Source organism: Lethenteron reissneri, chromosome 59 (assembly GCF_015708825.2).
Source record: "Lethenteron reissneri isolate LAM-NWPU_2019-01 chromosome 59, ASM1570882v1, whole genome shotgun sequence".
In the NCBI taxonomy this organism is placed as follows: Eukaryota; Metazoa; Chordata; class Hyperoartia; order Petromyzontiformes; family Petromyzontidae; genus Lethenteron; species Lethenteron reissneri.
Genome location: NC_083837.1, coordinates 7,858,780 through 7,872,996, shown reverse-complemented (window position 1 = coordinate 7,872,996; position 14,217 = coordinate 7,858,780). Strand labels below are relative to the sequence as shown.

General features: G+C 50.3%; 1 pseudogene; it reads left to right on the top strand.

Annotated features, from left to right (window-relative positions):
- The window catches only part of LOC133357740 (cytoplasmic FMR1-interacting protein 2-like), a 22,888-nt pseudogene extending 9,684 nt beyond the window's left edge, over positions 1–13,204 (top strand).
- Positions 13,205–14,217: the final 1,013 nt, after the last annotated feature.

Here is a 14,217-nt window from a genome sequence, read left to right as displayed (position 1 = left end):
CTCGTCCCCTGTGCCTGGGGATATTCGGCTGTGGCTAGGGCCGCTGAATACAATTCGTGGGGGCCACGTGACGTCACTTGTACCATGTTTATATTGCCATGCACACGTGTGTGTATGTGTACGCTTGTGTGTCGCTGTTGTGTGGGGAGCGATAGGGCAGGGCTTAGCGCGCGGCATTATGAACCCGGCCAGACGAGTTTGATTTCCGCTCACGGCTAACAACAGTGACGATTATCTTAAAATCACCCAATTAAAATCACGAAATTTTATCTTGAATTTATTTTTTCAACATAATTGTGGTTATTAAGTTCTTTTTCATCTGTAATTGTGGAACGCTTCTTAGCTCAACGTCCATTACTGATTGGGAAATACACTCCTGGTTGTGACCCCGTTGTTTGGTGGCACAGGAATCCTGGAGTTCTTCCACCACCAGCTCAAGGATATCGTGGAATACGCCGAGCTCAAGACCGACGTCTTCCAGAGCCTGCGCGAAGTCGGCAACGCCATCCTCTTCTGCCTCCTCATTGAGCAGAGTCTAGTAAGCTGCACACCGCTCGCTCCACTCCACCTTCGTCGTTGTTTGATGATGTTCCTTCATGTTCACGTGTCCCCTTATACCTGCCGCTGTCATTGCTGTCACCACTGCTGCCGTGCTGCAAATGAGACTCGGGACACTCGCCTTTACCTCTAATACACCTGGTTCATCATAAGACACCTGAGCGGGAAAGTGATGGTGTTAAGTGCTTTATTAATGTAGTGAGAGGGTCTCGGGTTTCAACGGGCGATTAATAGAGTATAAGGACACCTGATTCGTTTAGTACCCAGTAGACAAGGGGGACGGACGCTTGGATGGCTCGTGTATCACTGTCGCTCTGTTAACCGAGAGTAGACTCTCCATCCCCTCCTCCACATGTGCCCACAAGTAGTATACTCTGCTCACGCAGCCTCTCGTGTGTCGAGCACGACCGAGGCTTATGTGGGCTGCGCGCGCATCGCTACTAAAACAAAGTGCCGGTGGCTTTCCCCCCCTGTAGTCACAAGAGGAGGTGTGTGATCTCCTGCATGCCGCGCCCTTCCAGAACATTCTGCCCCGCGTCCACGTAAAAGGTGAGGCTGCACCACTGCGACCGTTTCGCCTTTCATGCTCCCCATCAGTACCACCACGCAATGTACGGATTATGTATGTGGAACTTCTTTCGCATCGTATAGCCAACCGTGCTAATCGGAGGTGCGCCAAGACTATGTAACGCCCTGCCACCTGTGGTAACGCAGGCGAGGTCACCCACCTTATTTCGGTTTTTCTCTAAAGACCGAAACAATGTGGCCTAGCCTACACTTCCCATGTATGACCAGTGGACTCTGCACTATTTATATTTCCTAAATTCATGAATGGCACACTGAGATCATTGGATGAATTGCGCCTTATAAATGTCAATTATAATTATTGTACCTCACAAGTCCTTTGCGGCACATTTCGCGGGCATCCGGCAGCAGGTGGCCCTGCCGGCAGCTGTCGCTCACAAGCTGAACGCAGCTGCAGCAGCAGCCAGCAAGTGGGCCGGAGTCTGCCAGTAGCGTGTGATGTTGTCGTGTGGCTTCCAAATTTATCTAATTTAGCAAATTGGGCCGATTTATTTTTTTCTCTCTCCAAAATCCAGCAATGAAGCTGAATTTTCTTTTTTAATTGGGCCGAAGTGCAGAATTTCAGAACAAACTTAAAACAGTTCCATTTTGACAAAAAAAAATGATGTCACAGGATGTGAAATCGCCTTCCCAATGCCACACCCGCTCTCCACCAACCATGGCATTGTGCCGTTGCGGGTGATGCAGCGTTTTTAGAATGAAGACACGTTACATTTTTACGTAATGTGCCACATGTTCAAGTGTTAAATGATAATTTTATTATTACGTAATAATTTTACGCCGTCAGATTACTTTATAGAAAAAAACGGATTTTATGTTTTTATCTGAGACTCGTTGATCGTTGTGGTTTGCGTGCACAGAGGGGGAGAAGCTGGAGGCGAAGATGAAGCGCTGGAGAGCAAGTACCAGCCCCTGCACCTCGTGCCGCTCATCGAGAGGCTAGGGACCCCTCAGGTGACTCCGCAGTGCCAGCTGTCGTCCCCAGTGGCTGGCGAATCGGCCGGTCTACTGATGGGAGGCTGCCCCGTCTCTGCTGCCCCTGTGTTTGGACCTCTTTAAGAACTAGCAACATCGGTGTTTGTCATTGGAGGGCAGGGTGAGACCGGCTTGCGACGCGTGAACGCCCGGTGGAGGCCCTGGCTCGCCGTGCCTGTGTTCGAATCCAGGACCTGGCGATGCCAACTCGGCTCCATCGAACTTTTGAACCGCTTGGCCCGTAAATATTTAAGAGCGGGCGCTTGCACAGGTCGCAGGAGTGGAGCCTTGCTCATTGCCACAGTGGAGTGACACCGCACGCTCAGTAATCTTCATGACCTCACGTGCCTTCTCATTTAATGTGTGCCTGCGCATCGACTCGGCCTCAAATGGATACCTGGTGGGGTGTGCAATCGTTGCTGTTCAGCCGGGCGTGGTGCTGGCCACCCACCACTCTCTCGTGTGCCGTGCCAGCCTTCATAAGCACTCGCTAACAGCACTCGCTCCGACGGTCTGTTAGAAACTACACGGATGATCCTTGTGCGTGTGTCTCGCCACAGCAAATAGCGATTGCACGCGAGGGCGACCTGCTGACAAAGGAGCGGCTCTGCTGTGGCCTCTCCATGTTCGAGGTGATCCTGTCGCGCGTACGCGCCTACCTGGACGACCCTGTGTGGCGGGGGCCGCCCCCCACCAACGGCGTGATGCACGTGGACGACTGCTGCCAGCTCCACCGCCTGTGGAGCGCCATGCAGTTTGTCTACTGCATCCCCGTGGGCACCAACGAGTTCACCACCGAGTGAGTTCTGCCGCTTGCCGTTTACGTCCACGGTGGTGGTGGCGGCGGTGTTTTGAATAACGTCAACCCAGACGCTTAACCCGTTGTACACTCGTTGATCTGCGTGTTGGACCTATCGCCTTACTCGGATCTGCGTGTTGATCTTATCACCTTCTCACTCAATGACTCCCTTGTGCGCCGTGCCAGCCACAATAGTTGCTCTTTGACGGTGCTTGTCGATACGGGAATCTGTATTTGTACCTGTGCTTGTGTATCTGTATTTTAAATGTATTGTACGTGTGTACCCTTGGGGAGACAAAAGTGGCCAGGCATGGTGCTGGCCAAGCTGCCGTCGGTGTTCTATTGCACCGTGCCGGCTTTCATAGATGCTCGCAATTGACCCGGCAGCTTTAAAAGTCTATACAGGGGATCTGTCTCTTGCATCTCTGCTTGTATCCGGTTGTGTATCTGATTGTGTATCTGTGTATCCGGCTGTGTGTCCGGCTGTGTGTCCGGTTGTGTATCTGGTTGTTGTGGTAGGGAGCGGTAGTGTAGCGATTAGCGTGCTGCGCTACGAACCTGGCCAACACCAGTGACGATTATTTTAACCGGTCCTGGGCCTCCCCTAGGTCGACTCAGCCTCAAATGAGTACCTTGTGCGGTGTGTAAACATTGTCACTGGGGAGACAAAGGCGGTTGGGCATGGTGCTGGCCACGCACCCCCTCGTGTTCCGTGCCGGCCTTCATAGGCGCTCGCTAACAGCACTTGCCCCAACAGTCTGTTAAGGCTATACTGGAGGATCTTTGTCTTTGTATCCGGTTGTGTATCTTGTGCGTAAACCTTTGTTGTTCACAGGCAGTGCTTTGGGGATGGCCTTCACTGGGCCGGCTGTTCCATCATCATGCTGCTGGGCCAGCAGAGGCAGTTCGACATGCTGGACTTCTGCTACCACCTGCTCAAGGTGCAGAGGCACGACGGCAAGGATGACGTCATCAAGAACGTGGTGAGTCGGCGAAGCCTTGCGAGCCCCAGGTCGGAGGCTCGCAGCCGGCTCTGCTCAGGGTCCCAGGAACCATGGCGTCACTGGCGCGCTTTCCCTGCCATCGTTAGTGGTTTTACTTGTGCTTAATTCATTTGCAAATTGTGGCTTTCACCCTTACCTGTGTAGCAATATTTCTATTATATTGTGCAAAGTTATTGAGGGACTGTGTTGTTGTTGTCCTGGTGTGGTTTGGGATTATTGTTGTTGTCTTGGTGTTGTCTGGGACTGTTGTTGCTGTTGTCTTGTGTGATCTGGGACTGTTGTTGTTTTGGTGTGGTATGGAACTGTTGTTGCTTTGTTGCCTTGCTAAAGCTTGCTTTTAGTGTTGACAAAATAGAGTGTTTGTTCTTTTGCAATTTGTAAATGTTTATTTATTGAATTTTTCCATTCCTATTTTTTTTGTGTTGTTGTTGTAAATGTCTCACCCGCCCCTACTGGACATCTGTGAAAAATAGCTTCATATCTCATCGGATTCCTCCTGCGGCATCAAGTCTGATTCTGATTTAATTATTACAATTAAACCGCATGGTCACGTAAAAATTATTGCAACAGAACTTTGTGTTTATCTTAAACATTGCAATTGTTAATATTTACATTCATTAAAACGATAACATTTTCTGCACAAATAATGACACATTATAACAATCGAACACATAGATAAATGAAGCGTGCATTGAGATTATTTAGATTATTTTGGTGCTGTAAATGTCCAATGATGAGCCACTTTGTTGAGCTATCACTTGTAATAGCCAGGCCACTTCTGAAAAATGAGTTAATACCTCGGTGGGTTTTGCCTGGTAGGATGGGACTGGTTTAGTTTTATTTGTACGTGTTTGGGTGATGTACACCTTTCTTGTACTTTGCACTGCTATCGTGTTTGTGCACTTTTTGTTGTTGTGGACGTTCTGACCCCGTGCCCCCTACTGGGCATCTGTGTAAATGAGCTTTGTAGCTCATCGGATTCCTCCTCCAGTATAAAAAAATATTCAGATTTTGGTTCTGAGAATCATCTTCATCATCAGCCATGCTCATTCAACTGCTGGACGAAGGCTTCCTCAAGACTTTGCCATCTCTCTCTGCCGCGTTCCCTTCGGCGGCTGCCGCTCTGTCGGGAGGCGGGATACTCGACCGTCGGCCATCGTCTCAAAATCCGATAATTCGATTCTTTTTATATTTGACGTGAAGTTTATTTGTGGCGACCGCCCCCCCCCCCTCCCGATTTGTGCAATGCCAAATGCGCGTGCGGTCACTCTGTCATTGCAGCCGCTGAAGCGGATGGTGGAGCGGATCCGCAAGTACCAGAGCCTCAACAACGAGATCTTCGCCACGCTCGGCAAGTACCTGAAGGCGGCCGACGCCGAGGCCATGCCCATTGAGCACGTGCGCTGCTTCCAGCCGCCCATCCACCACTCGCTCGCCAGCAACTGAGACGCGGAGCTGGAGACCGAGGTGGGGGGGGCGGCGGAGGCTCGGGGGGCGGAACGAGAGTGCAGTAGAGAGAGAGGGAGCCGGTGAGAGGGAGGTAAATGGGAAATACGGCTCGTTACCTCTCTCTGGCGGTTCTTGCCTGTGGTTGCAACCGTCGTGCCGGGAGGTGTGGAATCGAACCAGCAGCCTCTAGACTGCAAGTCAAGGGGCTGCTGACCTTTACTCCGCAGCTTGATTTTTCCCTTTTTTTATTGAATGCTTCTTTTTCTTTATAACGCTTTTGGGACGAATATGTAATGGGTGACGTTTAGAGCGGCGAGGGCCCTTCCTATCCGAGTGGTCATAGCTAAAGAGCTTCTGTCTGCTATGGAGAAGAAGAAGAGCCTCTTCCTTACCCATCCTGTCATAGATGCGGTTATAAACTAAACTAACTTTTTATTTTACCAGGTAAGGCCCACTGACCTATGCAGCTCTTTTTCAGAAGTAACCTGGCAACAAATGCTAGCTCAACGAAGTGGCTTACCATGACATGGAAATGTATAACAGCCAAATACTCTAAACCCCTGTTGATTCTAAATGTGGAGGGAAATACTGGAGGACCCAGAGAAAAATCCACGTGACCACGGGGAGAGAGACACACAAACTCCAAATATAGAGACCTCGAGGACCTCCCCAAGGTCTTCCTGATCGAGAATGGCTCCTTGGAGGTGTCCCTCAAGGTCCCCTTTTGTAACTTCGCCGCTTGAATCTCTTCTGCCTGTTTGCTGTATTGGGATATAGTTTTGTAAACGGTGAGTGCTGTACAGGCGCGTGCACTCTCTCCCGGGCGAGTCGGTGATGATGCACTGTTAGCGGGTGCGGCGGTTGGCCCGCAATCGTGCGTGGGGAATCCACACGCAGGGAAAAAAGAGGTGCCTTGAAAAAGCAATGCAGAAAGTAGGCTGCTTACCTGCCTGTGCGCGGAGTCTTGAGTGTGAGACTCCGCACAGGATTGGAGATGCTGACACTGTCATTCACACTTAACACACACTAGCCAAGCCTTTTGTGTTTCATTATCACCGCCTTGAACATTCTTCGAGAGGTAGGGAGTCCAACCCGGGTCACCTCACCACACTTATGTGGACGTAGGCTGAAGGGAGATGCAACACAAACGCGCAGTTTCCTCGTTTGCTTGTCTACGGCAGAGGGAAATGCTGCCCGTCTGCGGTGAATAGGACGTCAGAACTTAAACCCATAACCCATCTCGTCTCCCGGACCAAAGGCAGCCATTTACATTCAAACATTCATTGGCTGGCTCCCACAATGCACTGTGAACTGTAGCTGTCATGCCGGCTCCCACAATGCACTGCACACGATGTCTCCATAGTTCCGGCTCCCCCACAATGCCCTGCATGTACGGCAGCTACACTGCCGATGGTGGCAGTTGGGATACTTTTTCTTTTGTTTTCATTCGCAAACTTAAAACTCTGGTCTCAGACTGCCTGACTCACACAACTTATGCATGCAGCTCCGCAGTAAGAGCCGTGCAATGTTTGGGTTGCATCTTCCCTTTAATCGAGGCTTCTCCGAGTTGAGGGCGCATTCGTTCTACGCGCCATTCATGCAGATTTGAAAGCGTCCGGTCACTGTGTCCGGCTGTGCCTTGTGTCACTCGCATAGAACGTTAGCATTGCGTTTTTCGTGAGTGGGCTTGATAATAATTATACAGATGATGCCTCACTGTTGGATGTGGTCTAGAATGGGACGAGGACTCGATGGCATTTTATGCAGTGCCCTGTCAATGTGCCTTAATCTCGTCTCCAGCAAACGCCTTACCACCAGACCAAACGTAAAATTGGCATTAGTAATTTATTTCCTTTTCTTAGAACTGTATTGGGGGAAGCGTTTCACAGATGTGGGTGTGCAATGTGAGTGGGTTTTGATGTATGCAGCGGACAATGATGCTGGGTAGTGTGTGAGAGTGCACATGCGGAGTGCACGTCAAGTTAGAATGTCTGTACTCTCCGGATTGTAAGACGCAATAGTTGTTTCCTGTGTTTGTAATCGATTCGATGTCGTTGTCTGTGTTTGTGTGACCACATTTGTGTAACATTGACACCGGCCACAAGTTTAGGATCGCGTCTTACTTTTCGTGAGCATCATATAATCTGGAGAATACGGTAATGCTGTTTGCGGAAAGCCTTTTAACTGTTACCAAATAAGAGTTTGGGTTTTCCCCCCTTGGACATTGATGCTGAGCGGAATGCGGGCACATGTGTGGCTTTGCATTAGCAGGCTGGGCTGAGGGGTTCGCTGTCGTTTGCTTTTTGGTCAAAGCCTTGGCAGAGCTAGCTTATTTTCGTGTCCAAATGCGATGCACCGTGGATTGACGAGGAGTGGAAATGCCGTGGCGCAGCGTGATCCGTCGTTGCACTCCCCCCCCCCCCCCCCCCCTGCTGTTTTGTACGCATCAAATATGAACGGGGATGTTTTAACAAATACCACGTGTGGATCTCATGAACCCGGATTCCTCCGCTTGGCCTTTATATAGAAAAAAGCCACACGAGGGACGTGCAGTTGGTTGACCAAGCGCGTGTTTAAACAGCGCCGTTGCGTGCGACGAGCGGCGCCCACGGAATGTGCTTCCTCCTCCACCCCCCTCCTCCTCCTCCCCCCTCCTCCTCCACCGCCTCCTCGCACTCTACTTGTGCGTTTTAAAGTGAGGTAAATGCGCAGCGCTGCATTGCCCTAGTCACGCCGCGGAAGGGCCTCCACTGGGGCAAGCGCTGGAGAGAGGCCCCTCTAGAAGTGTCATTTTTTTGCTCATAATGACGACACAATAATATTTACACGATCTAACCCAAAAACACCTTTATGTATAATATTGGTCACGGAAGGCTACATGCTAAGCTGGTAATTTTGGCCTACACCTTCATGCTGCCCAGACGTTTTTGGAAGAGGTGGGATTTTCCCACATTTTACTCCACCACCTACAACCAGCTGATCAACACAGACTGTGCTGTATGTAGTCGGGGAGGGGTGGGGAGGGGATTGTAAGAAACGTTTCCCCTTGTTCTGCGTGTGCTTCCATTTCCAGCTTGACCGTAAGAATAGTAGAGACAGTCACCGGGTTACGGATGGGTTATGTTCCCAAAAACGATCCGTAACCCGAATTTTACATGTCGGAAACTGAACAATTTTCCTCCAATATCAAGATAAATTCCATTTACCTAATCCTAATGGAGCTAGAGCGAGGCATAAGGCTGCCCGTCTTACGCCTCACTCCAAGGTATTCAACCTCACCACGCTGCACTACTTGCGCTTACCTGACTTGTAAAAAAAGGTTCAATACGCGGAACTTTGTGCATGATTTATAGGAGCATTTCCGTAAGGTCAGATTTACGTATGTCGGATCTTCTGAAACCTGGGGACTGCCTGTATTTTAGCAATCAACGAGCAGCGTTGTGAGGATGAGGGCTGTAGCTTATGGCACTGGCGATGACGGCTCTCGAGCAGCCCAGACAGGTGCCCCCTAATTGAAAGGTTTGGCACATTGTACTCCCACCGTGTTGACTTTTGGCCTGTCCTGCAGAGTGACGTGTTCTGACGTGCGATACCGGACAGTCCCTCCGCTGCCTCCTTGCGCCACCGCCAGTCCTTGTGTATTATCCCAATCTATTTGACAAGCAAAAAAAGCCAAGATTTAATTTGAAACGCCTGTGGCCGAGTTTCTATTTTGCTGTATATATTGGCAATTCTTGAAAATGAATGTCCTTTGAACATTCTCGTATTCACCCCTTGTGCTGTATCGCCACTCGTTCTGTGTCGGGTAACAGGATTTTAAGCCGCATCCCGCCACCCCCATGTGTGCGAGGGGCCACGGAGTTGTGCGCTTCTCTTGGCTGCGTGATAAATGCATTGACCGCGTTAAGCAGAGTATCAGATTATAGCGGCTTGGCCTTATTTGCGTTTGTTGACGGTCGGTGGCCCATGCACGGTGAACATGTGGTCCGGGCGGCCGTGTAGACAAGTGCCCTTTAGCCATTGTAATGGAGCTCCACACTTTAACACAGCCGTCCGCTCGCTCTACACGGTAGCAGGAGTCGTCGTAGGAGATGCGTTCCGAAAAAAGACACGAGGAGACAGCTGCCTGCCGAGTAGCTCATAAAGTGCACGCAGTACACACACACATTACACACACACATTACACACACACACATTACACACACACACAATACACACACACACAATACACACACAGCGCACACACACACACTACACACACACACTACACACACACAATACACACACACACTACACACACACACTACACACACACACAATACACACATTACACACCACACAATACACACACACACATTACACACCACACAATATACACACACGCATTACACACACGCATTACACACACACACATTACACACACACACATTACACACACACATTACACACACACACACAATACACACACAGTGCACACCCAGTCCACACACACAGTCCACAGACAAAGACAGATATCTCCCTAATAAGGCCGGAACAGCACACGAGGGGGTGTGTGATCAGCACCACGACCAAACTTTGTCTCCCGATTGCCAATGTTTACACACTGCACTCTGTACTCATTTGAGGCTCTGTCGACCTAGGGGAGACCCTGGACCGGTTCAGATACTCATCACTGGTGTTGGACGTGCGCGGGGATCGAACTCGGGTCGCCAGGTTCATCGCGGGGCGCGCTAACCGCTGCACGACCGCTCCCCACAAAGTACACACACCCAGTACACATATACAGTACACACATACAGTACACACACACAGTACACACACACAGTACACACACACAGTACACACACACAATGCACACACACATTGTTGTCCCACGTCCGACCGCATAACTGCATCTGAGTGAATTCAAATTGCAAAAAGCTAATTTTGGATAGGGTAGGTTATGTTAGCTGCATGTGTCCAGAAATTGTACAAACTGAACCTGCACAGAGCGAGGGGAACGTGGACTACAGAGGTGCAATTCAATACTCTCTGGCTCTTTCGGTGACTTTACCGAAAGAACCAGAGACTATGGGTTCCTGCAGTCACGAAAGCTTCAAATCAGCAATTCAATGAGTCGTCACGACGTGGAGGAATGATTCAAGGTTAATGTTTTGTTCGTCTGTCTGGTTGCACGTTCCGTCTGATTTGAACCATAAGCATGAAGGTGACGTGATATAATTAGCGTCGGTCTTAAATAATCGGTTCTTACACGCGTGATTCGACGCTGGTGTTGCGGGCCTAAGAATCGTTGAATGGATGCATTTTTAACACGTCCTCGTGACCTTTCTCTTCGTCAGATGATCAACATAAATTTTTGTTGACAAAATTGTACGAATTGTAGACATGGTGGAGGGGTGATGGGGTGAGTTAACCCAATATCAGGAGTTAAACTTATGATTTGAGGTTGTGAGTTAACTTTTATAGATTTAAATTCGCGGAAGAGTTGTTTAAATCGAATATTTATGTGTACTCATCTGCCCCTTTACCAACAAAATATTGTTTAAACATTTAAATAACCTTCATCACACAAAGAGAGTGTGTATGTTGTACCTCCCCACTTTATAACATAATGCGTTTGACAATTTGCTATCCGTGTTAGATGTAGACATTAATTAGACTTAGTACGGAAAATGGTTCTTGCAAAAACTGTTCTTGCGACGAGTGTCTGCATCATGCCGGATCTATCTGCTGACGACGAGCCTCAAGTCCATGGTGGAAAGTTCTGATTGTACACGTTCATCCCTTCAGAGCATCCCGTTTGTGCAGGAGTCGGCAACCTGCGGATCCAGAGCCACTCGAGGGCTCTATGCAGACTGCTTCTTGACGTATGTTTGTATTTGCATGCATTGCGGCTCTTGAAATATATTGCATTTTCTACCGAATTTGAAAAAAATTTGGATGCCCTTGTTATTTTAGTTGCCGACCGCTGAGGTTAGTGGATCCCTTGAGTGGATCCCTTGAGTGGATCCACTGCTGGATGCTGGGCGTCTCCGTTGCGTGCACCTCCGGTAGGGTCACGTTGCCATGCCTGCCCGCGCTGGGCGCTGCTGCTCGGTGGAGGTGGGGAGCGTCGACGCTCCGCGTGCCGCCGTGCGGCCCCCCGCTGTGCCACACGACCCCCAACACCCTAATGTGCACGGCGGTCGCCCATCGAAGTACTAATCCGGGCTCAACTCTGCTTAGCTTCCGAGATCCGATGGCTCTGGGCACGTTCCGAGTTGCTCCATGGGTGTTGTTCATTGCGTTGCACCAATGGCGCGTTTCAACCATCGTCACGATCCGGGCAGCCCTTGGATCGGTTTGGCCGCTTTCTCCTGGGCCGGTTCCCAAATAGCAACGCAACTTGATTTTAATCTTGGCTTCACACTGAAGCGTCTTGTTCTGTCTGCTGTCACGGTTGTATCGAGTGGCGTCTTAATATTGTACTGGAAGCATTGACGTCGCTGTTGGCGCTCTGCGCTACAGACCTGGCGACCCGAGTTCGATTCCCGCTCACGGCCAACATCAGTGAGGAATATTTTAACTGGTCCTGGGTCTCCCCTAGGTGAACTTGGCCTGTTGCGGTGTGTCAACATCGCCACTGGGAAGACAAAGCTGGCTGGGTGTGTGCCGGCCTTCATTGATGCTGCTCGCTAACAGCACTTGTCCCAACAGTACGTTCAGGCTATACGGAGGTTCTTTCTCTTGTATGTGTGAGCAAGTGACCCTTTGAACTAAACCTTTGTAAAAACAAATATGTGTGTGAGAGGCATTAAGGATGAACTCACTTTGAGCCCACTTGCCCTCGTCCTGCTCGAAACCCTTCTTCAGATGGGTCTGGGTCAGAGCGCCAATGCGGCACTTGTAAGTGTTCTGGCCAGGCAGGGTAAACAGAGGGATGGGGTGGGGGGTTGAGTAATTCTAAGAAACGAAACGATAAAGGTCAAGAGCACAGGGGTCACCAGCGACGATGTCCGCAGAAGCCCAACGTCCATGCCCTCCCTCTCCGCGTCCTCCCTCTCCGCTCCCTCCCTCTCCGCGTCCTCCTGTGTTTGTTCGCCAGACTACAGCTCGGTGTCATCAAATTGCTGCTTTTTAGAGGACTTCGCTGCGTGCAATCCGATTGCTTGTCTGCGAGACCAACTGGGTGCAATCCGATTGCTTGTTCTTCTACTCGGCGAGTCCTGGCCTTAAACGCAATATTAAAAATGTCACTAGCCATGACCGAACCCGATTTTGTCGACCAGAACCCAGTTATGGAACTGCCAGGACGGCTCAGTTGTTGAAGCAGCAGGCTCGTGACCGCTTAATCCAGAGTTTGACCCCTTGTCAGGACCAAATCCATTCCATCAGTCGCTTGCAGTCGGTAAATCGAGTGCCAAGGCAAGAGTGCTCATCTCTGCCATAGGAACGTCGAGTTACCATTGGTAGACTCGTGATTGGCGAGCGTGCTTTATGTCCTTCTGGTGTCATCTTCATAGCTGAGGGTTCACGTCTGTGACATGCTTCAGCTGCGTCGCACGTGCATGAGCGTCCAGGCGTAAGAAATCAATTTTTGATAAGCGATCAGATTCCGTCGTGCTATTGAATAAGTAAAACGTAAAGAGAGGCTCATCTTGTCTGCCGCTTGTACTCTTGGAAAGGACACTATTAAACACACACGACTAACATTTAAAACGCGGTTTTGTACTCGTGTATCCCGATATACTGACTGTATTGACGTGTGTGGCTCTAGGGATGTGTATGTGTAGTGCTTAGTTGGTAATGGATTTATAAAGTTTTGCTATCTCACAATAAAAATGGTTATGTATTATTCATCGGAATGGGCTCTGTGTCTTGCCGGTGCACGTTAGTTCACAGCACGACGACCATGGCATTGATTTGAAGTTTGTCATTCCACTGCTGGATGAAGGCTTCCCTTGGCAGCCCTCGACCATCGCTCGCAGTATTGTAGTGCAACGACCCATCCAGCACTTGCGCACGAGCCAAGTTCACCGTTCCGTCTCTCCGCCAGGCACCCTTCTGGCGAGTTCCCTCGGGTTGCCGTCAGTCTCGAGCGCTGTCCCTCCCAGCGACGAGCCCACGCGGCGTCTCTGGCACGTGCTGCCCCCTCCATGTGGTGTAAATCCGTCTTGGATGCGGTAGCTACCGCGTCTGAGACAGCCTTTACGAACCCGCCGGTGAAGCCCACGGACACATGAAAGCATTGCATTGTAAAAGCAGAACTTTATTGTCAAAATCACCACGATATGTCATCACCTTAACACGAATCGTAAAACGCCAATAACACGTGATAATAATAGTACTATGGCAGTTGTGATGCTTTGAAACACTGAATGTGGCATTAAAATACAAAAGGGGCCCCGACTGGCACGTGTTGAGCAGCAGCGTGCCATGACACGGCAGGAGAGCCGTGACGTCGGGCGTGCAGCCTTGCGACAGCGGCCCACCCTTGCCAACTTGTGTTGCCCGCGCGCGGTGGGGAACGGTGGCGCAGCGGTTTGCACCCTGTGCTATGAACCTGGGGGCCCGAATTAGTTTACCACTTACGGCCACAAACACCAGTGACGATTTTCTGAACCGGTCCTGGGCCACCCCTAGGTCGACTCGGCCTCAAATGTGTAGCTGGTGTAATTTGTTAACATCGCCACTCGGGAGACCAAGGCGGCCAGGCGTAGTGCTGAACTACCGACCCCCTCGTGTGCCGTGCCGGCTTTCAGAAGTGCTCGCTAACAGCACTTGCCCCAAAGCTCCCCCGTAAGGCCACACGGGGGAGCTTTGTCTGTATCATGTGACGTGGTGTCAGGCGATTACGAGACAAGCTGA